Consider the following 21,019-nt stretch of genomic DNA (forward strand, 5'->3'; position numbering starts at 1 on the left):
TTTTCTCTCTGCTGTCCCTCTCTGTAGCTCGCCCCAGCCAGGGGCCTTTGTTAGGCAGCAGTGGGATGTAACCAGGGAGATGCTTTGCCTGAGCTTCTGCCTGGTTCTCAGTCAAGCCCTTTATTCCTTATTTGGTTTTCTTTCACTGATATTCACTACCATGTTCATAATTTAGAACTGAAACTTCCAGAGGTAAGCAGAAGGTGGGAGCATCTGGAGCTTTCATGAGAGAAGCAGCCAAGCTCCTGAAGAGAGCCAAAAGAAAATGTACTTACCTAAACTCATTCGGTCTTCTTTTTTAAGAGATTTCTTCTTTATATTAAAAGTGAGTTTGCCACCCTTCCTATGAACCCAGCCTTCCAAGACACACAAACCTTCCAGAGTCTTGATCTTGTCCCAGGGTGTGATGTTGGCTTTGAGCAGCATTTCTCAGCTTTTTTTCATGTCATTTGCTTTACTCCAGGGGAAAGATCTCTCCAGCTCATTTTCATGACAGTGCTTCTCTGATGCAGGAGTCTAAAGTGATGACTTTTTTTTTTTAATTCTGGCAGAAATACTGCAGGTAACACTACTGTTTACTTGCACAGCTAGAGCAGAAGTTGCCAAAGCTCTCGGGGAAGAAAAAAAAAAAAAAGAAAAATAAAGGCAGCTGACTGCATGCTAACTTTGGAAGTTAGAAACTCTGATTTGTAGTTTGGCTGTGTTCCAAATTTATCAAAGCCATGCCTTCATTCTAGTAATGAGCTCCACTAACCAAACTCCTATACATAAAGTTGACTTTTGACTTCCTAATAACAGTAACAGCAGCCTTTCTGAAAAGATAGTTTCTGTTAGTGATGAGTTAAAAATTAAAATTCAAACTTTATCCTGCAAGAGCGAGCAGTTTCACACATTTTTAGACTGTTTGTGGTAACATGGAGGAGAAGTACTGCAAAATCACTCAACAAAACATCAGATTAAGATGCCCTAGTGATTAAAAATTTAAGGATGACAGTGCTCTTTACCTTGTGTGCCCCTTCTGATCTGTAAACCAACAAAAGCTCTTGTGAAATGTGAATGCAGAGGCTCTAGGCCCAGCCTGGGCTTTGCACTCAGGTGATTGGGCTTTGATGGCCCCACAGCATTTTAGTTTTATATAATCAGCTCTTTTTGTTATAAGCTGTGGGCTTCAGATAACAGCCATAACAAACAATTTCAAGTGGAATCAGCACCCTGGGTACCGACCAAGACAGAAAACATTCAGAAAAATCAAATATTTCTTACGTTTTGTAATCACCTGTCTTACAGCAATCGAGTGTTGACTGGTGTTTGCTGACAGCTTGCTTTGCAGAAAAAACAAAGTGAAAGAGACAGGAAGAGAGGGCTTTTCTGCATTTCTGGTAAACCTGTAGTTATGGCCTTCAGTGATAGATTTGCCAACAGCAAAGAATAAGACAAATATGGGCAATCTGAAGTGTCTGGGAGCAAACTCACACATGCCTTCACTGTACTGCTTTTGTTTGCAGAACGTTTCCATCTGGATGAATAGCAGGAACAGGAAAGCATTTGAAGCTAGGAAAACCACCATACTGCTGTCTATAAAGCACTGATAGGATTTTTATGTGGAGCCCTAAAGAGAATGACATGCAGTGCTTTTTTTTTTTTTTTTTTTTTTTTTTTTTTTTTTTTTTTGCCAAATCGGAGAGCTCAGATGTTTGCATGCAAAACAAAATAAACTCGGGCATTGAAACTCCTTCCTGAGATGTGGCTGATGCCATGGCATGTCCCCCAGCACATGCACTGTGGCATGTGGGGCACTGCTGGGACACTGCTAATGGCACCCATGGCACAAACAGGAAGGCAATTAGCAGAGAATGATTTTTGCTGATTATTGCTGCAGCTAGAAAGTAGACAAGTAATCTTTTGGGTTTCAGTCCATTTCCTCAGTGCTTTCAAACCAGCACCTAATCTTCCCAGACCCCTCTCTGTGGCTGTTCTTTTCTTCCTTTCTTTTCTTCCCCCCACCACTTTTTGCAGGGACTGTGGCTTATTCTGATTCACTCCATTTCTTTCTTCTCAAACAGCCACAGGGCAGGCTCACTGTTGCCAGGGATATGGTCAATGCATGTGACATCGTGCCACCAAAAACAATCCCGTTTATTTCTGGTGTGATGCTGCTGAAATCGATGCAGCCAGGCTGGGAGCAGGACACTTCAGTCAGCCACGAATTTTTATGAGAAGAATTTTCCTTAAAGGAAGTGTTCTTAAAAAAATAGCTCTCAGGGAGAAATGTGCAAGTTTTGCTCGTAAAGTGGTTGTTGGCAAAGGTTTCCTTGCCAAAGTCCAGTCAGAGTATCAGTGAGGGATGGTAAACATATGCCATCTTGACAAGAAATTAGCTGGTTACATAGAACTGTGGAAAATGTTAGACTTTCTTCTTCCCCTGACCTCAAAGAGCCTGTTAGGAGATTAAGAATCTCCACCTCTCAAAGGTACAGCTGTTGTACCAAAATTCAATTAATGGAGAATAATATTTTGGGAGCAAGAGAAAACACCTCTGTTGCATGTGGAGTGCTAGGAATAGATGGAAAGTTGCCTGTACAAACAGTTCAGCAACTCTGGGATGAATTATAGGAGCATTTGTAGGCATGATTGCCCATCTGTGTAAAACAAGATGTGCAGTCACAGATAGGAATGATGTGCAGGGCAGAACTGTGGGGCTATTATTAACTTGCTCCAGGGCAAGTCCTGTCTCATCACATCCGAGTGTGACCCAAGGAAGTTGAGATAAATCTATATAAGTAAATAAATAGAAGAGGAGGCCTCACTGGGAGGAAACTCAAGGTATGCTATCTACATCTGTGTTTCTGTGTTTGGGGTTTATTTATACTCAAGTCAGATTTTGGACTGTTACTTCTCCACTTGAGGTTTTTTTGGCAGTTCCAGGAGGGCTGAAGGCTCAGATCCAGTGGGTTCCTTCCAGCTGCGCAGCCCAGCACAGGCCATGGGCACTAGCAGGGTGTGGGGAGCTGCAGGACTTCAAACCAGGGATGCTGTCAGGAACTCTGCCTTGCACAGCTCCCCTCTCAAGAACCAGCTGCAAAATGTCAACAGCACCTTCCTCAGAGAACACAATTAATTAAATGAGACTTAATTAATTAGTGTCAGGAAAGCAGATGTAGCGACTATGGCAGAAGTAAACAAATGTACATATTGTAAATTGTTCTGCAAAGGATTTGTTCTGGAATCCCTGTAGCCCTTTCACTCCTCCCCAGGATGCTATTGGGAAGGTCATCAGGGAAAAATGTAAAGATAAACTGCAAATTGATGAGGAACTAATGTACTTTTATAAGTTTATATCTCAGGAAAACAATCAGCAAACAGACTCCTTTATTAACCCCCTGGGACTTGTGGGTGAAATACAATCCTGATATTTAATTTCCAGATCATGCAACATCATGTGCCACAAGTAAGTCAACTGTTTAATGTGAGTTTGAAAAAGAAAATATGGAGCCACCCCAGTCTGGTGTTTGAGTGGAGCCTTTAGACTTTATAAAGGATCTGCAGTGAATGAAATCTCTCATACCTTGTAGATATGAGGATGCTCCAAGCTCAATACAACAGACACTGGAATAGTGAGACAGGCTTGGAAAACTCAGAAAAATTTCTAAGTTGCCTTTCAAAATTTCTGCAAGATTATAAAGAGGACAAATTAGGCTGGCTAGGGATATGGCTGTAGAAGCAAATGGGACTAATGTACTGGAAGAACCAGTTGAGATATTAAGAAACCAAGAGTAACTGTGTTTGAAAGAAAATGCATTGCACAGCCAGTGCCATGCTGAGGGGAACAGCCCCATAGGCAGCCAGGAACAGTCACTTTCTAGATCTCAACAAAGATTTTTACTCTTCACTCTGTGCTGTTGTTTGCTCTGCAGGTAATGATGGCTCTGGTGCAGAGAGGATGGAGCTGGGATGTACTTTAGAGTAGAGTCAGCTCACTAATTCATACTGTGAAGAAGCTGGGACAGTGGAAAATATCCCCTTTCCTTGGTGAAGAGTTAAAGGGTTTAAGGTAAGCAGCAGCAGCCTGTGATCAGGGTGCTTCAAGAGGGAAATTGCAGTTCAGAGGCCACTGCTCTTCCACCTCCTTGTGGTTCCCTTTTCCCCAGATGATGCTGATACAAGTCAGAAAGAGAGGCTTCCGTGGCCCATGCCAGGATATCTCCTTGGTTTGTTCAGGTGACAGCATTTCCTGGGCAAAGGACTGCCAAGTACCAAGCTGCTCATGAGTGCTGCTCCAGGGCTATGGGCTGCTCCCCACTATGGTGAGTGCATTGCCTGCTCACAGGAGATATTTGTGGATTTGGGGTTTTGTATTATGGGCTTTGTGCTCATCTGAGTTTCTCCTTGCTTTCAAAAGCCAGGATTTAAAGGTGAGTACCTCTGTTTTACCATGGTGCAGTGAGTTGCCAACTTCCTGAAGGGAATGAGTTTGGTTTCTGTTCACAAATATTCGCTTCTTTAGTGCTTGTCTCAAACAATTTTTATTCCAGTGAGTAAATGAGCAGTGAAACAAGTAATGAAGGTGCAAACAGAACAGCTAGAACAAAGTTTAAACATCATTCCAAACAAACCTACCCACAGTTCAGGCAGCTGATAAGGCAGATGGATAATTAATGCCATGGGTTAGGACCTGGGCAGGCACTGCTGGTGACCTTGGTAGTTGCTTTTGGCACTTCATTTGGAAATCTCTTTTTCCTGCTTTAGGTATTGGCAGAGTAGCACAAGACCATCTTGCATGAGGGATTGGGGCAGCAGCAAGAGTGCTTGACTTTTTTGTGTCTTAAAAGGAAAACAAAGCCTTTTAAAAAATGTTTGAAATCCTTCTTTTTAATTCTCTCTCGAAGCTGAAATCTCCTTTTTTAAATGTGACAAATGACTCCTTTTCTTCCTCTGCTCTCTCATTTAAAAATTTACTTTTTGTATGCATTCTAATGCATTTTAGAGTTCTTACAAGACAGCTCTGCCAGCTATCAGCTTCCAGCTACAGCTTCTATGATCTGAGCACCTACTCAGGCAATGGTAACTTTACATTAAATAGTCAGTGTCAGGTTTTACACAAACAGAAAATAGAAATAATATCCAGGAACTAAATGCACTAGAAGCCAACCAGCTCTCTGTAACATCCCATCCTATTATTATACCTCATTTTAGATAACACTTAAGAGGCAGGGGGTAATTAAAATAGTTGAATTAAATGCTCTGATAACAAAGAACATTTTCTTGTTTGTAAGAAATTATTGGTTAAATCATACAACTTCTACCTATGCAGAAATTCTGAGAGTGAGTCCAGCACCATGACTGCATTTCAGAGCCCAAGCACATTTGTAGACCTTGTACCAGTAGATGTCCACAGGCATCACCTTTCCTGCCTCTTCCATTTGCCTGTCCTCGTGCACACCCAACACAGTGCTGCCAGTGCCTTTCCAAATCCCTGTTCTTTTTCAGCACTCAGTGAATGACAAGCCAAAAGCAAATGGTATCAAATTTGGCCAGGCAGGGCAATGTCAAAATGAGGCCCAGCAGGGTGGTGTGGCTGCAGCCTTTGCTACCTGCCTACAGCTGAACAGGTTCCATCCTCATATCCTGTGCATTCGGCTTAATTGGCCTGGCCCTTCCAAAGAGAGGCAGCAGCACTGATTTACTGCACTGTATAAATGTGTTTATAGCTTGGCACCAGCACACTTACGCTCACTATTTTCCAACATGGATTTCCAATAAGCCCTTTGCTCAAATGAGTCTATTAACTTTAAAGTGCCTGAAGGTGAAACTGAATTATGAGAGGCAAGCTTTGGGGGTTGAAGCCCAAAGCAGCTGGGAAAGGCTCCTGGAGTCTTCTGTTAGTACCTGTTGTGGTTGATATTTATATTAAGGAAAAATAATGTAGAAAGTAAAAGCAAACCTGGGACACACATGGCCTCAGCCTGAGCTGTCTTTCACTTCAGCTGGCACTCAGACCCATCCCATTCCACAGATTATTAGAGCAGCTCCTGATTTAAGCCAATGTGCAATCAGAACATAGCCCATTCCTTCCTCTCCTTATGAATTTAACTTCCAAGAGCCACATTGCCCTGTTTCTGCAGAGAGGCACCACAGCCTGGGGAGAAGCTCATCTGACCGTGGTCACTTTGGCAGTGAATTTCACAGCTCTGTTTGGTCTCTGGTGTTCTGCAGACCTGGGACACACTTCCCTCTCCTCTCCCAGCCTGGGGGGCTGCACAGAGCTGCTTTTGGAGCCTCTCAGTGCTGCCTTGCTTGCTGCCAGAGGGGCTGGGATACTTCCATGTGGAACACCAATTATCATCCCTGTAGGAACAGGAAATCAGGCAGAAAGTTTTAGTGGACCCCTAGGTACAGTCCATAATTACCTACCTGTATTTGCTCAAGGTTACATCTCCCCAACTAAGTTGTAAGACTGATTTCTAGTTGCTAATAGCTTGACTTCATCTGGAATAAGAAAGGAACTCCTTAATAACCATGGAGGAAAAAAAGATTCATAGAGAATGGAATTAAATTAGGAAAATAGAATTTTCGAGGTATGTCAGGGGTAAAACTGCCATAGTAATGTCTGCTAAACTGTGGAATGATCTCCTGGGGTGAGTAAGTGATGGAGGCCCTCAGCGTGAAGAATTAAAACAGCATTAGGCAAAGCCTCAGGGAATTAGTGTCTGAGGAGGCAGCATGGCCTGGCTGTGGCAGTGCAGTTACTGTGCCTGTGTGGGAATATCCATTGTCCTTACACAGAACCTGTTCTTCTCCTGTAAAATGTGTTGTATTGCTCAGGTAACTGGGATCTGCAGAGTACTAAATCCTGCCTGCAATTAAACTGTTGGGAATCTTACAGGCTGATCCAGCAGCAAGCCCTCCGAGGACACCAGTGACTCTGGCTGATGCTCCCCTGTCCCATCCTCAGCACGTGATGCCTTAAAAATTCTCCAGACTTACATGAGGTAGAACACGGGTATTACTGGGCATTTCTGCATTAAGAAAAAGAAGTCTCTTTTCGCTTTTACAATTCTTTTTATCCCAAGTTATGGGCTGTTCCAAGGAAATATGGCTACTCTGTCAGTTGGGAACTGCTCCCTTTCCACTCCAGTTACTTTTTCTGCCATGTCAAACCATGACATGCTAGTAAAATGTTTATGTAACAAGTGAAAAAAAATCCCTGTGCACCAAGGTCAGGGTGCAGCGTCTTTCTCTCTGTGGAGATCAGCTTGCATTGCCTTGTTTCTGGATGACATCCATATGAAAAACTTGCAGATGTAATGAGAGGATGCAGTTTTTAATTTAAAATTATGATGTGCTGTTATCACATTATTAAATTGAATTTGTGAATTTTTACAGAGTACCCAAATTTAGGAAATAGTATTTCTTGGTGCAGTATTTCTGGGACCTGCTGTGATGAGTAAATACTGGATTCCATAGACAGTCATTCAGAGTAAAGACAGTGGGATTAGATGAGAGAAAATTCACAAACTTGCTTTGTATAACACTCAGACATCTCACACAGAGTGAGAGATTTTACCATCCAAAACAAACGTGTGGACTCATGCTAGTTATGACCCTTTTAGCTCTTCTCTGGAAATTCTTGTTTCTGCATAAAAGAAGAAACAGGAGCAGAGAAGAGGCAAGTGAGGAAATGCTCCCTCTCCAGTCTGGACTAAGTGTGGAAAGCTGAGGGGAGTGGGGCTGGCTGAACCTGACCTAGGGTATGCAAACAAATCCATCTCCTGTGGCTTGCCTCCCCGTGAACCTGGGAACAGAACCTCTGCAGGTAAGCAGGATTGCTTCAAAGATGTGTGGTGGCAATTCTTGTTTTCCTTTGTAACACAGAGTATGTGGAGCCCCTGGATTTTGTCTAGCCACTCAGACCAAGGCATTCAGTCGCCTGCCTTTAGCTCCCTGGCACCAGTTATGAGGCAGTGCTGACAGACTCTTCAAAGTCTCATGGTTTGGGTCTGTTTAGGGAAAAAAAATTGTCTTTTGCCACTCACCAGATATGCTGGAGGGCTCAAAAAATAGGCGTGGAAAAGCAATGGCCATAGCTACTGTCCTGGCTCTTTGCAGATGTTGGCTTTCCCATTCCTCATGTTAAACTGCTGCTACTTCACAGTGCACTTCATCTCCTGGAATGAGGTTGGTGCCATTCATTTGTCATCTGTATTTTTTTCTGTATTTGTTGGGATTCTTTATAGTCTGGAAAGCTTATCCCCTATAATTTTTGGTTTTACTTGACTGGCTCCACTTGCATGGTAATTCCCTTCCAGCATTTCCCATCATGTCTCAGAATGGCTGTGGGGGCTGCACCAGGGAGAGCCAGGATCTCAGTGGAACTCTGTAGCACAGGTTCACCAGAGATGTCTGATCCAGCAAAACTCTACATCAGCCTGGGACCCAAAATAGATCATTGCAATGGAAACTGAATCTTTCATTTTCTCTTTGTATTTTCTGCCCTTGCTTTTGGTTTGTTTTCTTCTCTTTTCTTTTCCCTTGCAATTGTCAAGGCAGCATCTGGGAGTTTTATGAAACAAATGTTACCCATTAAAAGCCCATCACTGCCTGCCAGAAAGGAAAATAGCATCTTACTGAAAACAATATGTAACGGTTATTGCTGTCTTGTTGCAAGTTATGCCCTTGAAAAATATTAGGGGCTTATTTAGTAGCAACTGATGGTGAGAAAAAGCCCAGCTAACAAGAAAATTAACTGTTGCATTATCTTTTACACAGCTTCAAACAACATCATACAAATGCCTGGTTTGTTGTGTTCATAGCTGTGTTTAGAGTGGCTTCAAGGACAAGGAATAACACTTCCCCATTATGCTTTTGTTGCCTCAGTGTTGGAGTCATAAATAATTCCTGTCTGGTTTCACGTACCGGCCTTGGAGCAGTGATGGAGACTCCAGTCCTGACCAGGAGAGCAAAACTCCAGCCACGTGAGTAAGAAACCCCCTGCACACCCAGCATGCCTTGGGCACTACCTGAGAGACACTGTGCTTCCAAGGACATTTTTTACCTTAAGTTGGCACCCTCAGCACCTGTATTGCCAGGCCAAGCTGCTGATTCACTCACAGACTGTTAATCTTTTTTGTTGTTTCCATCTGAATCTATTTTGTATTGCCTTTTAGAATTTTACCTTGTATTAAAATTAGGATTACTAAAATAGAATTATTTTTACAATTATTAAAAATATAAACATTATTATATATTATATATGTTATATAATATATAATATATATTATATATTGTATATTAGATATATTATATATTATATATTATATATTATATATTATTATATATTATATTTATATATTAATAAAAATATAAAAATTATTTTTACAAATCAAATTGGGAAACACAGATCTTTTCTCTTGAAAACAAAGCAGTAATTTCTGCACACCTCAAAGCCCCTCGCTCAGCACAGACTGGAATCAAAACTGGTGGCAGAACTTGTCCTTCCCAAGAATGAGTTCCTATGAAGAGGGTAAGTATGACTGAGGGTAATGGCCACAATCCCTGACAGCCTCAGGTGTGGCAGCAGTGGATTTCCACATGCTTCCAGCCAGGGACAGGGAACCTTGGCTGAGCACAGAGCGCTGAACGAGCCTCGAGAATCTGGTGTCAGGCACCTCATCACCTCTGCCCTGACACTTCACTGCCCCTTGTTAACCCTTCTCTTTTTATGGCCCTGTAGGGAAAGGAGTTGATCCTACTGAAACATCCCGGAGGCTGCCAGCGAGGAGCTGCAGAGCTGCCTGAACACAAGTGCAGAGGCACACGTTCTCCGTGGGGATCAGCGTGCTCTGACAGGGCTGAAGCTGCTCCAGCTCCACGGGACAGGGACACAGAGCAGCCCCAGCACAGCCAGGAGGCTCTGAGCTGACACCAGGCTGATGGGGAACAGCACTTGTGCCAGGATTAGCACTGGCCCCTGACAAGCACATTTACACTCATTCCACGTGGATGGGGACTGGCTGACAATTCCCTGCATTCCAGTTTGGAAGAAAGAGTTTCATGTTTGAAGAGTATTCTAGGATGGAGAGATGTGAAACAGATAACAAAGCTGCACCATGGAAATTGTGATGGAAAGTCCATGTGCAGTTTGGAGGCACTCATCAACATGACAGTAAATGAACATCTAATAATCTCTGTATCACAAAACTACAAGGAACACAAGATACCCAGTATTTTCCTCAACCTCATTTCTGATTCCTTTTGAGAACTGTTGATACCACTCTCTGGCATCATCACCAGTGTGGCTCCATTCATTCATCTCCATCATCCTGGCCGTGGATCAAAGCTGCCTCTGCTGGCTGGGATTTGTCTGCGGCGTTCCTGAGGGATGTTTGCAGAGACTGAGCTGGGCCAGCAGGGTCACTGAGTGTGTCAAGCTGCATTTAGCAACAGGGAGAAGCACTTTTCTTATTTTTTTTTTTTTTTTTTTTTGAAAATACTGGGGAGCTGGTCAGCACACAGAAGTGTGAGAAAGGAAGAAGCAGGAAACCTGGAATATGAGAGGCAGTGAAAATCCCAGGGTGGGATACCCTCCCAAGCCTGCCCTGGCAGTGGGATGGCAGTGGAGTGGCACAGAGACATGGGCTGGGAATTCCAGGAGCAAACCAGGGCATGGCAATGAGGACAGGCTGGAGCTGCAGAGCCTTCCTGAGTGCCTTGCATAGGGAGTGATCCACATGAGTTCCCATGGAGCTCTGGGAAAGTGATTATGTGTGTTCCAGGAAAAGCAGGGATGTTCTCACTGTGGTGTTGGTAATGGCAGGAAGTGTTGGAGCTCTTCCCAAACACCTCTCTGGCACCAAAATGTTCCAGGCATGAACAGCCTGGCAGTGCATCCACCTGGAACTGAGGTAGCTCCATGGCTCCTTCAGCTCTGGGGCTTTGTGTGACCTCTTGTGTCAGATAACGGAGAGCTCCGAGCCTCTGAGCTCACAGACCCTGGTGATTTCATGGTGGGAATCGAACCTCGTTTGGGCTCAGCTTTGCTCTTCCAGCTTCATTGGTGCTCCTTGTTTCGGGGTGTGTGGCACGCATCTGATGTTCAACCGTGTTATTCTCAGAGCAGAGTCAATACTGGCTGGAGCCCATTCAGCAGAGCCAGGGTTGGCACTTCTGAGGGGAATGGAGCAAACACAGACTTGCTCTTTTACCGTGGAGAGTGAAAACAGGGCAAGTTTGCCTTTAGAAGTGTGAGTTTCCTTGCGTTCCTGCAACCCCCTGTCCTTATGTTGCTCCTTTTTGTCTTTTAACATAAAACAATGCTGCCTCATGTTCCACAGCATAGGAAATAGAGGAGACTTTCTGGATAGAAGCTGGATGGTTCCCTACTGCCTCCAGGCTTGTTCTGTAATGGATTTTTTGTGCAAACTCCTTACAGGGGCATTGAACAGGCTGCTGGTGGGAGGGATCCTTTCTGTGCTGTCTGTGGTTTGGAAACCCCTCCCTCCATTCAGATCAGCAGCTTGACTCAGGTAATAAATGCCCCAGACAGAATTTGGTGTTGCCATCCAGCTGCCGGTTAAATGTGTCATTTTTCAGTCCCATTCAGTTCTTTCCTTCCTGCTGGTATCAGCCTGGCAGCCGCTGCAGCGATTTCCCCTCCGTTGGCTCGGTGAGCTCCAGGCCCGGGAGGTCGGGCAGGGCTGCCTCAGGCACTGAACTCAGATCCCGTCACTTCTCCGGACAGGCCGGAGGCAGAGCAGGAGCTGTGGCTCCACACTGGAGCAGCACCTTCCGTCCTCTCCTCTGCTCCCCCGAGCCACAGCAGCGCCTGTCAGTGCTGGGGGCAGAGGGGCAGGGCTGCCGTCGGTGATGGGCAAGGAAATGCTGCTTTTCCCCTTCCAGGAGAGAGCATTTCCCAGACAGAAACAGGAATTCTGCCCTGCTCCCCAGGGGCTGTTGAAGGCTGGAGAAGCAGTGGCCGCAGGCTGTGGCTTGGGCCTATGGGAATATTCAGCACTTGGGCAGGATTGTTGTTCAGCAGGGCTCAGTGAAGTCAGGGTGTTTTAAAAGGGGCCCTTTCAGTTCCCAGAGAAACAGATTCTGTCCACAGGAACCTGAGGGTGTGTGGAACTCGGTGGTAGCTGAGCAAGCAGAGCTCTTCCATGCCAGTTCCTGTAACTCACCCTACAAACTCCCCAAGGCACACAGCAATCCTCAATGCCAAGGCTGGAATCTTCCAGGGCTGAGGTGCCAGTGCTGCACAAGGTCAGGTCCCTGTGCCAGGGGACAGAGCTTTGTCTGCACCACTCATTGTTTTATTGTCACCTCTCCTTGCAAGCACAGTCAAGTTCAAAGATATTTGAGTGAAGCAGGGATTTCTTGGTGTTTGCCACTGCTGTTTCTAGAGAACGGGGTCTTCTGGAGGGCATGAGGAGTGAACTCTCTCTCTGGTCTTGGAAACGCTGCGTCTCTTCTGTTTTGAGTTTCTGATTCATTTTGACAGCACCTGACACATTCCTGCCTTAAAGGTCAGAGCTGCTCCTTGCCAGCGACATCTGACAAAGGAGAATGTGTGATGGGTTAATCTGCTCTTTATCAACTGAGCCTGAGAGGGAGCTCTTGGAAAGTGGCTGGGGAGATTCACATGAGCACTTCTGAGCCTGTCAAAAGCTCAGCCTGAGCCTCTGCTGAGACAGACTGAAAGTGATCGATGTCACCGCTGAGAAATATTGGGGGATCAAGGCAGATGCCAAGTTTTCCCAGTCACTTAGGATTGCTCTGTCAGTAACCTGACTGCATAACTAAGTCTGCACAGGTGCCCTCCAGACAGAACAAGATTTGCAGGACCTCGCTGTCAAAAGAGCTCCAAAAGAGGTACTTTGTGTTGTTCTAATCTGTGTTTCTGGAGCTGAAAAATAGACAAAGGAATTTTAAAATTATTGGAAAAAACCCTGAACCAACTCAGTTTATTCCATGTACGTCCACAGTGGCACTGCAGGTTTAGCTGGAGTGTTTGGCAATGTAAAGTTAATATTGGGTTTCTCAGAGTTTGGGAATGTGGAATCATAGGCTCATTTAGGTTGGAAAAAAACCCTTATGATCACTGGGTCCAATGGTGAAATACTAAATGGGCTTTGGGCTGCCTCCAAAGAAATTATTGCCTTGCGTCTTGGCAGTGCTGTGCACTTGAGTCTGTTCAAAGTTGAGACCAGCTGAGGAGTGATGTGACACATCATCCTGTACAAAAAAATTAATCTAACTCTATAGAGGTCCAAAAGTGATACACAGGAAAACATAATTGGCCCACTTGATAGATAAGGCTAAAGCAAAGGAATGACTTCCTGTACAAGAGCCCCTGTTCCAAGGAGTTCCAGTCAGAGCCGAGCCCCGCCGCTGCCAAAGCCTCAATGCAGAGGCTCTTGAAAGTGCTGGCTGCGGTTTGCAGAGCCCCTCTGGTACTGAGGTGACACCCACACAATCCCATGCCAAGGAATTCCAGCAGTGTCAGAGCCACCTGGGACCGGGCTCCTCTCCCCTGGCAGCAGAGCTGTGCTGGAGCTGCAGGGACACGGAGCGGGACATTCCCGCCGTGCCACATCCAGCAGGGGAGCGGGAGCTGCCGGGGGAGCGAGGCCTCTGCTCGCTGGCTCAGAGCAATGGGCAGGGGCCCTGTGGGAGCAGCAGGGGCTTCTCCGGGAGAGGAGACACATGGAAAATAGGGAAGGGCATCCTCTCAGCAATTCCACAAAGTTTCCCTTCAAAGGAGCGAGCTCAGAGAGGCCCAACAGCCCCTCAGCTGTGCCCACGGGGCACCAGAGGTGCCAAAGGTGGCAGTGCAAGTCACCCTGCCAGTAACTGGGCAGCACTGACAGTCCAAAGGGAATTCCTGTCCTTGCCCAAGTCAATTCAGTTCATTTGGATGGGGACATGAATTCCTCCTCCAAGACTTCCTCTCTGCAGTCTGTCACTGTTGCCCACAGTCTGTGTTTTGTTTTGCTTACAGAAGTGCCAAAGGTAAAACCTTGAGGAGCACAAAGAGCAGACCTTAATCAGCCTATTTAAATAACTTCAATATCTTCTCACTGAATTTGTTTTTTGGAGGAAATCCTAATTGACTTTGGTTTTATATAGCCAGAGTTAATCCAAAATCTGCCTCTTCAGGCCACTTTCTGGCCTTGCCCAGATCATAACACACTTTTTTCCCCCCCTTTAATCTTTCTCCTTGCCAGTAAGGAAATGAAAGGAGTGGGAGATGATGTGGGAGGAGCTCAGTGAAGAGCATTTGGAAAGTTCCTCGCTTCCACCTTTGAAATAAGGAGGGGAGCATTGCCCAACAGGCAGAGGATGGAGCTGGTGGGGATGTCTTGTGAGAATTATAGGGAATTAATATCTGTAGAAGCCAGGTGAGTGCTGAGGTGTAACTGGGAGATGCACAACAGACATTCTCCTATTCCTGGGGAGTATTGGGGTGGCTGTTACTGCTGTTACCACTGTGAATCTCAGCCCAGGGCTTAGGCACCAGCAGCGATAATTTCTGCCAGGTTATGGGGATTGCTGAATGTCTCCTTTGCTGCTCAGTGAGGATCAGCAGTCTCAGTTCTGCTGAAAATAAATTCAGTGGGAACAATGAGGCAAAAGAATAATGAGACCGAATTTCACAAGGACACCTCTCCCTTGTGAGTGCAGGGTGCAGTCCCAGCAGAGCAGGGGCAGCTTTCCCTGGCTGTGCTTTCTCTCAGGACCTGACCGAGCCTCAGAGTTTGGCAGGAAAGGGGCTCCAGTAAAATGTCCCCTTTCTCCTCTTATTGGAGCCCCAGCTGTAGAAAGAAGGAAGCAATGAGGTGAAATAATTGTTTAAAATTACTGAAAATGGGTCTCAATCCCAGCCTCAAAACCGAGAGCCACGATCATCGTGTTTGCCTTCTCCTGAAGGTGTGTGAAGTTACTGCTGTGCCCCAAGCAGATATCTGTGTGTCAGCCTTACAGGCTGAAGTGTTGCAGGTATCTCAGTGGGCAGGAACGGGGTGCCTTGGCTCACCTGCTCCTTACCACTGGATCCAATATCCAGGGATGATTTTCCAGTCACTGCGTGCATCAGTCCCGGCCCTTAGGACAGGCTCCCAGCTCCCAGCTCGGCCCTGCCACTGATCCGGCAGCTCTGGGACACCAAAGGTTTGGAGTGGCCCTGCTGAGCCCTGGCAATAGGTGCAGGGTGGAGGCTTCCCTGGGCAGGGTGGGGAATCCCTGCTTGTTCACAGGCAGAATTCCCGGGGTGGAGCAGTTAGGAGCCGTGGCCGATGGAAAAGGACAGGAGCTGAAGTGCAACAGCTCAGGTGAAAGCAGCAGCTGCCAAGGGAGCTGAGCCAGAAGCAGCTCGGGCAAGGCAGAGGATGGGAATCCTGAAAGGTGAACATGCCAAGGCTGGCAAAAGGCAGAAAGCAAAAGTCCAAGCAAGCAAAAGACAACCTAAACCATGAAGATAAAAAAAACTCTTTAATTTGCCTTTTAGTAATGAAATTACTACTTTGCCTTCCTTTGTTTACCCCTGGGCTTCTCTGTCCTCATCCTGGAATATCTGAAAGGACTTGGGCCAAAGCAGAGCAGTGTTTGAGCTGTCAGGAGCAGCACCTCAGGTTAGATGAGCTGATGGGGCCGGTGAAGCGTCCACAGCCCTCGCTCTGGAGGGGCCGCAGTGGGTGATGAGAGGGTGGCCAGGGATGCCGGGATTCAGGCAGCTCTTCCTGTCACACCAGAAATCTTCCCTTAAATCAGAGCTGTTTGTTCTCCTGAGATGGGATTGTTACAGTGCCTGCACTTGGTGAAACGGTGTCCAAACGGTATTTCTATCCTCAGATCCTCCAGGTCATTATTCCTGCTCACTGTAAGGGTTGGGATGTAGGTAATTCCTTAGAGGAGGTAATCTGCCTGACATGCCCAGCAGCCAGGCTGAACATCCCTCACTTTACAGTCTGCCTTGCTCTGAACACGGCCCACTCATCAACACTGGATGTAGAATGAAGGGGGAATGATACAGGTCCGGTGGAGTTTTGGGAGCCACGCCTGGACTGCCAGAGGAGCAGTTCCTCAGTGCCACAGGAATCAGCTGGAGCTCCACAGCCAGGCAGGAGTGGGCTCCTGATCCCAAGCAGGCACAACCAGAGCCTTCCACTGACTTCACAAGGCTCGGGGCAGGCTCTCAGCTGGTTTTCCTTTGGATTGAGGGAAGTGTTCAGGCCTGAAAGTACTTCCCAGTGCTGCTGGATAATCAGAACTTGGCACAGCTGAGCCACAGCAAGGCTGGAACAACTGGTCAGGGTCAGTGTGGACACTGGGGAAACTCTGGGGCTTTTCCAGCTTCTCGAATTCCTAAGAGTGACCCTGCTGGGATTGTGCAGAATATCATATCCCATGTGAGGGTTACTAGTCATTTATGGATGGAGGAAGCTCTACAAGTTGAAAAAATACTTAATAATCAACTGATCTTTACATGGACAAAGGTAGTTTTTCCCCTCAATCCCCTGCTATACTGGGACTTTCCCTTAACAAGAGCAGTCAGACTCCATTGAATGAATATCACAGAAAGCACATCAAACACGAGATCTGTGTTTTTGATGCTCACTAGCTATAATGTTGGCTCACAAAAAACAGAAGTGACAAAATAAATGTTCTTAAACAAAACAGCAATTTAGTGACCATGAATTCTGAAAACTCAGGAGTTTGGAGCCATAGGTAACCTCTGAGTCAGTATTCATCATGTTGAGAGCTACTCATGAGTTGTATTACCCTGTTTCACAGCTCCAGCTCCCCAAAAGCTGTGCTATTTATTGCAGAAAGAACAAGATGCAATTTGTTTTGCCATTATCTGTGTGATAACAGTGCGTGCCATGCAAATGCCATGAGCAGAGATGGCAGCAGGCTTTGGTCTGAGGAGCAGAACAGGTTGGATTTAGGGCATCCCAATGAGATTAGAGTGAGGCAAAATGTAAGGTAATAGGAGCAGAGGAGCATGTGGATCCATCCAGGGATTTCTGTAGTGGAAAGCTAAATTTGCAAAGATCGGGCATTTGGTTTAATTTATGACTGTCATTTTTTTTTGCTTTTCGAACCTAGTCAGTGGCATGGCACTGGCCGGAGTTTTAAAAAGAGAATGGCATCAGGTGTTATTAATCTTACCACATGTAATTGCATAAAAGAAGGAAAGGAAAGCAGCGCTGTTTGTCTTGGCTTTGAAGCCTGCAGACATTGTGGCTGTTTTGCAAAATGCACTTTGGTATCGGCTGATGTGGGATAGTCTATAAATGAATATGAAAGCTTCTGGCCATCCCTTAATCCCGCTCAAGGAACACAGAGCAAATTCTCCGCTCAGGACCGGCCCTGTCGGCTGCCAGTGCCAGGCTCCAGCCGGGCACTCCCATCCGTCTCCTCCTCCTGGCAAGGAGAGCAGGACCCGTCCCCGAGTCCCGGAGCGGGAAGGGAGTCCGGGCTCGGGCCCGTCCCTCTGCTCCTGCTCCGTGCCGGGGGCTCGCTGCTGCTGCCGAGCCCCGACCGCCGCGGCTCCGGTTCCTCGGCAAAGCCCCGCTGGCCCCGAGAGAGGCGGGGCAGCTGCCGCGGCACGGGAGCTCGTCCCCGGGAGCTGCTCCTTCCCGGCAGCGGCAGCCGGGAGCTGCCTCGCCCCGAGCTCAGCGCTGCGGAGGAACGCCCGGCTCGTCACCGGCGGCTGCCGCCGCGGCCCGGGCACCCGGCAGCGCTTTGGTCCCGCGGGGCCGGGCGGATCCGGGGCCGGGAGCGGCACCGCTCAGTGAGCGGGAGGCGGCACAACCAACCCGGCTGGGGATAGCCGGACATCACACCGGGGACAGCAAGGTATCGCAGATAGGCTGCGGTTTATGGCTTCGTTTCAGGGGAGGCTTCCTGCCTTCTTCTCCGTGTTTTTTTGCTAGTCTGAAGCAGTTCTCACAACAGAATGAAATGTGTGAGAGGTCATTCCCTGTCACCATCTGTGGGGATGTCCACAGTCAATTCCACGATCCTACGAAGTGAGACTAATAAATGGGGCACTTTTCTGGTCTCGGAATCTTGAGTCTTAAGTCCTGTGGGGTTTTTGTGGTGGTGGTGAGTGTGAGGAGGCCTAGGGCTGTGAACCCGGGACTTCAGCGCTGCGCTGCGGCAGCGCGGAAGGAGGCTCGCCCAGGCCTCCAGCGCAGAGCCCGGTGCTGCATTCTGGGGCCCGGGGACCGAGCCCAAGCCCCGTGTGCGATTGCCCGGAGCACGGAGCGCTGGCCCGGCGCTGGCCGGGCCGGCTCCCGGGGGCGGCTCCGGGGCTGAGAGCGGCGCTCAGGCGCTCCTCGTGGGGCTCCGCGGCGGAGCCGCAGCTGCGGCCGAGGCTCGTCCCGGAGCCGGGACACTCGCGGGGCCTCTCCCCGGTGCCGATGGGGCGGGTGACGAGCCGGGAGCGGCGCCGCGGGGCTCGTGGGGCCGGCGCTGGGGGCCGGGACCCGGCCCCGCCGCGGGCTCCGGTGCTGGAGGCGCCGGGGCCGTTCCGGGGCGGGCAGGGAGGTGCCGGGGCCGGGGGCGGTGCGGGAGCCGCGGGGTCTGCTCCGGGCCGGGGCGGGTCCCGGCCGGGGCTCGGGGACCCCGGTGCGGGCACCGCGGGCCCGGGCACGGCGCGGGGGCGGCCCGGCCGGGCCTTTCCAGCCCGTTCGGCGACCCCGGGCCCGACGGAGCGGGACGGGAACGCGGGGCCGGGGTCGCCGGCTCCCGCTCCCGGCCCGCTTCTACCGCCCGCGGCGCCGGGACACGGATGGTGACACCGGGACGGGGAGGGTGACACCGGGACGGGGAGGGTGACACCGAGACACGGAGTGTGACACCGAGACACGGATGGTGACACCGGGACGGGGAGGGTGACACCGAGACACGGAGTGTGACACCGGGACACGGAGTGTGACACCGAGACACGGAGTGTGACACCGGGACGGGGAGGGTGACACCGGGACGGGGAGGGTGACACCGAGACACGGAGTGTGACACCGAGACACGGATGGTGACACCGGGACGGGGAGGGTGACACCGAGACACGGAGTGTGACACCGGGACGGGGAGGGTGACACCGGGACGGGGAGGGTGACACCGAGACACGGAGTGTGACACCGAGACACGGATGGTGACACCGGGACGGGGAGGGTGACACCGGGACACGGATGGTGACACCGGGACACGGAGTGTGACACCGAGACACGGAGTGTGACACCGGGACGGGGAGGGTGACACCGAGACACGGAGGGTGACACCGGGACGGGGAGGGTGACACCGGGACAGGGAGGGTGACACCGGGACACGGGTGGTGACACCGGGACGGGGAGGGTGACACCGAGACACGGAGGGTGACACCGGGACGGGGAGGGTGACACCGGGACACGGAGTGTGACACCGGGACACGGATGGTGACACCGGGACGGGGAGTGTGACACCGGGACGGGGAGGGTGACACCGAGACACGGAGTGTGACACCGGGACGGGGAGGGTGACAGCGAGACACGGAGTGTGACACCGGGACACGGAGTGTGACACCGGGACATGGAGGGTGACACCGGGACGGGGAGGGTGACACCGGGACACGGAGTGTGACACCGGGAAAGTGAGGGTTACACCGGGACGGGGAGGGTGACACCGGGACACGGAGGGTGACACCGGGACAGGGAGGGTGACACCGGGACACGGAGGGTGACACGGGGGCGGGGCACGACAGAGCCCCGGGCCGAGGGTCCTGAGTGGCGGCCCCGGGCGGGGCGGGGCGGGGCCGGGCTCAGGTGCGCGGGGCGGGCCGGGCTCAGGTGCGCGGGGCCCCAGGGCGGCTGCGCGGGGCGGGCCCGAGGTGATTTAAAGGCCGGGAGCGGCGCCCGGCGCCATTCGCTCCCTCAGTGCGCGGTGGGGCGGCAGCGGCCGGGCCGGGCTCCCCGGGGGGCCCGGGTGAGGTCTCCCCCTCTTGTCCCTCTTTTCTCCCCCTCCCCCTCCCAGCCCTCACGCCGCTCCCTCTCCGCTCCTGAACACCCCTTCCGTCCTGTCCTTGCCCCCCTACACACCCTGACCCCCCACTCTGCCCTTCTTCCTCCCCTCCTACGCCTTACCCGGCTCTGTCTCCCCTCCTGAATCTCTCCTTTCCTCCCTTCCACTACTCCTTTCCGTCCTCTCCCTGCACACCCCGACCCTCCACTCTACCGCTCCTTCTTCCTCCTCCTTACCGCGCTCCCTCTCCCCTCCTGAACTACTGCCCTCTCTGTTCCCCCGTTCCGTCTCTGTCCCTCCTGACCTCTCCTCTCGCTGCCCTCTGCCTCCCTCTGCCTTCTCTATTTCCTCCATTCCAATGTGTGTCCCCTCCTGATCTCTCCTCTCGCCTCCCCTCTGCCTTCTCTATTCCCCCATTCAAACCTCTGTGTCCCCTCCCGACCTCTCCTCTCGTCTCCCTCTCCCCTCTCCATTCTCCCATTCCGTCTCTGTCCCTGTGTCCCCTCCCGACCTCTCCTCTCGTCTCCCTCTCCCCTCTCCATTCTCCCATTCCGTCTCTATCCCTGTGTCCCCTCCTGATCTCTCCTCTTGTCTCCCTGTCCCCTCTCCATTCTCCCATTCCGTCTCTGTCCCTGTGTCCCCTCCTGACCTCTCCTCTCGCTGCCCTCTGCCTCCCTGCACTCTCTCTGTCCCTCTGTCCCCTGTTCCCCTCCGCGTGTCCCGCAGCCGCGGGGTTCGGGGCGCCGCACAATAAAGCCCCGAGGGCCGGAGCCGGCGCCCCTGGCTGGGTTGCAAAGGGTCGGGATCCGCTCTGGGTCCCCCCTGCAGATGCCAACAGTGCCCCACAGTGCGGGTCCGGCTGTCCCTGCATCACACTGGGGTCAGGGCGGGCCCGCAGGAGGGTCCTGGGCTGGGCTGGGGTGGGCCCTCATTGGAGGGGTCCGGGGGGGCTGGGGGGTGGGAGGGCGGGGGACTGGGGGGCCCCCTCCGGAGGAGGGGGTCCGGGGGAGGGGGTTGGGGC

At 50.1% G+C, this 21,019-nt stretch overlaps 1 long non-coding RNA gene across 1 annotated transcript in view; it reads right to left on the reverse strand.

Annotated features, from left to right (window-relative positions):
• Positions 1-546: 546 nt before the first annotated feature.
• The window catches only part of LOC144246138 (uncharacterized), a 30,671-nt gene continuing 10,198 nt past the window's right edge, over positions 547-21,019 (reverse strand). The window contains exon 3 of the long non-coding RNA XR_013339821.1: positions 547-608. This is a non-coding gene — a long non-coding RNA (uncharacterized LOC144246138). The remainder of the gene's footprint in view (positions 609-21,019) is intronic.

This window comes from Lonchura striata, chromosome 4 (assembly GCF_046129695.1).
Source record: "Lonchura striata isolate bLonStr1 chromosome 4, bLonStr1.mat, whole genome shotgun sequence".
In the NCBI taxonomy this organism is placed as follows: Eukaryota; Metazoa; Chordata; class Aves; order Passeriformes; family Estrildidae; genus Lonchura; species Lonchura striata.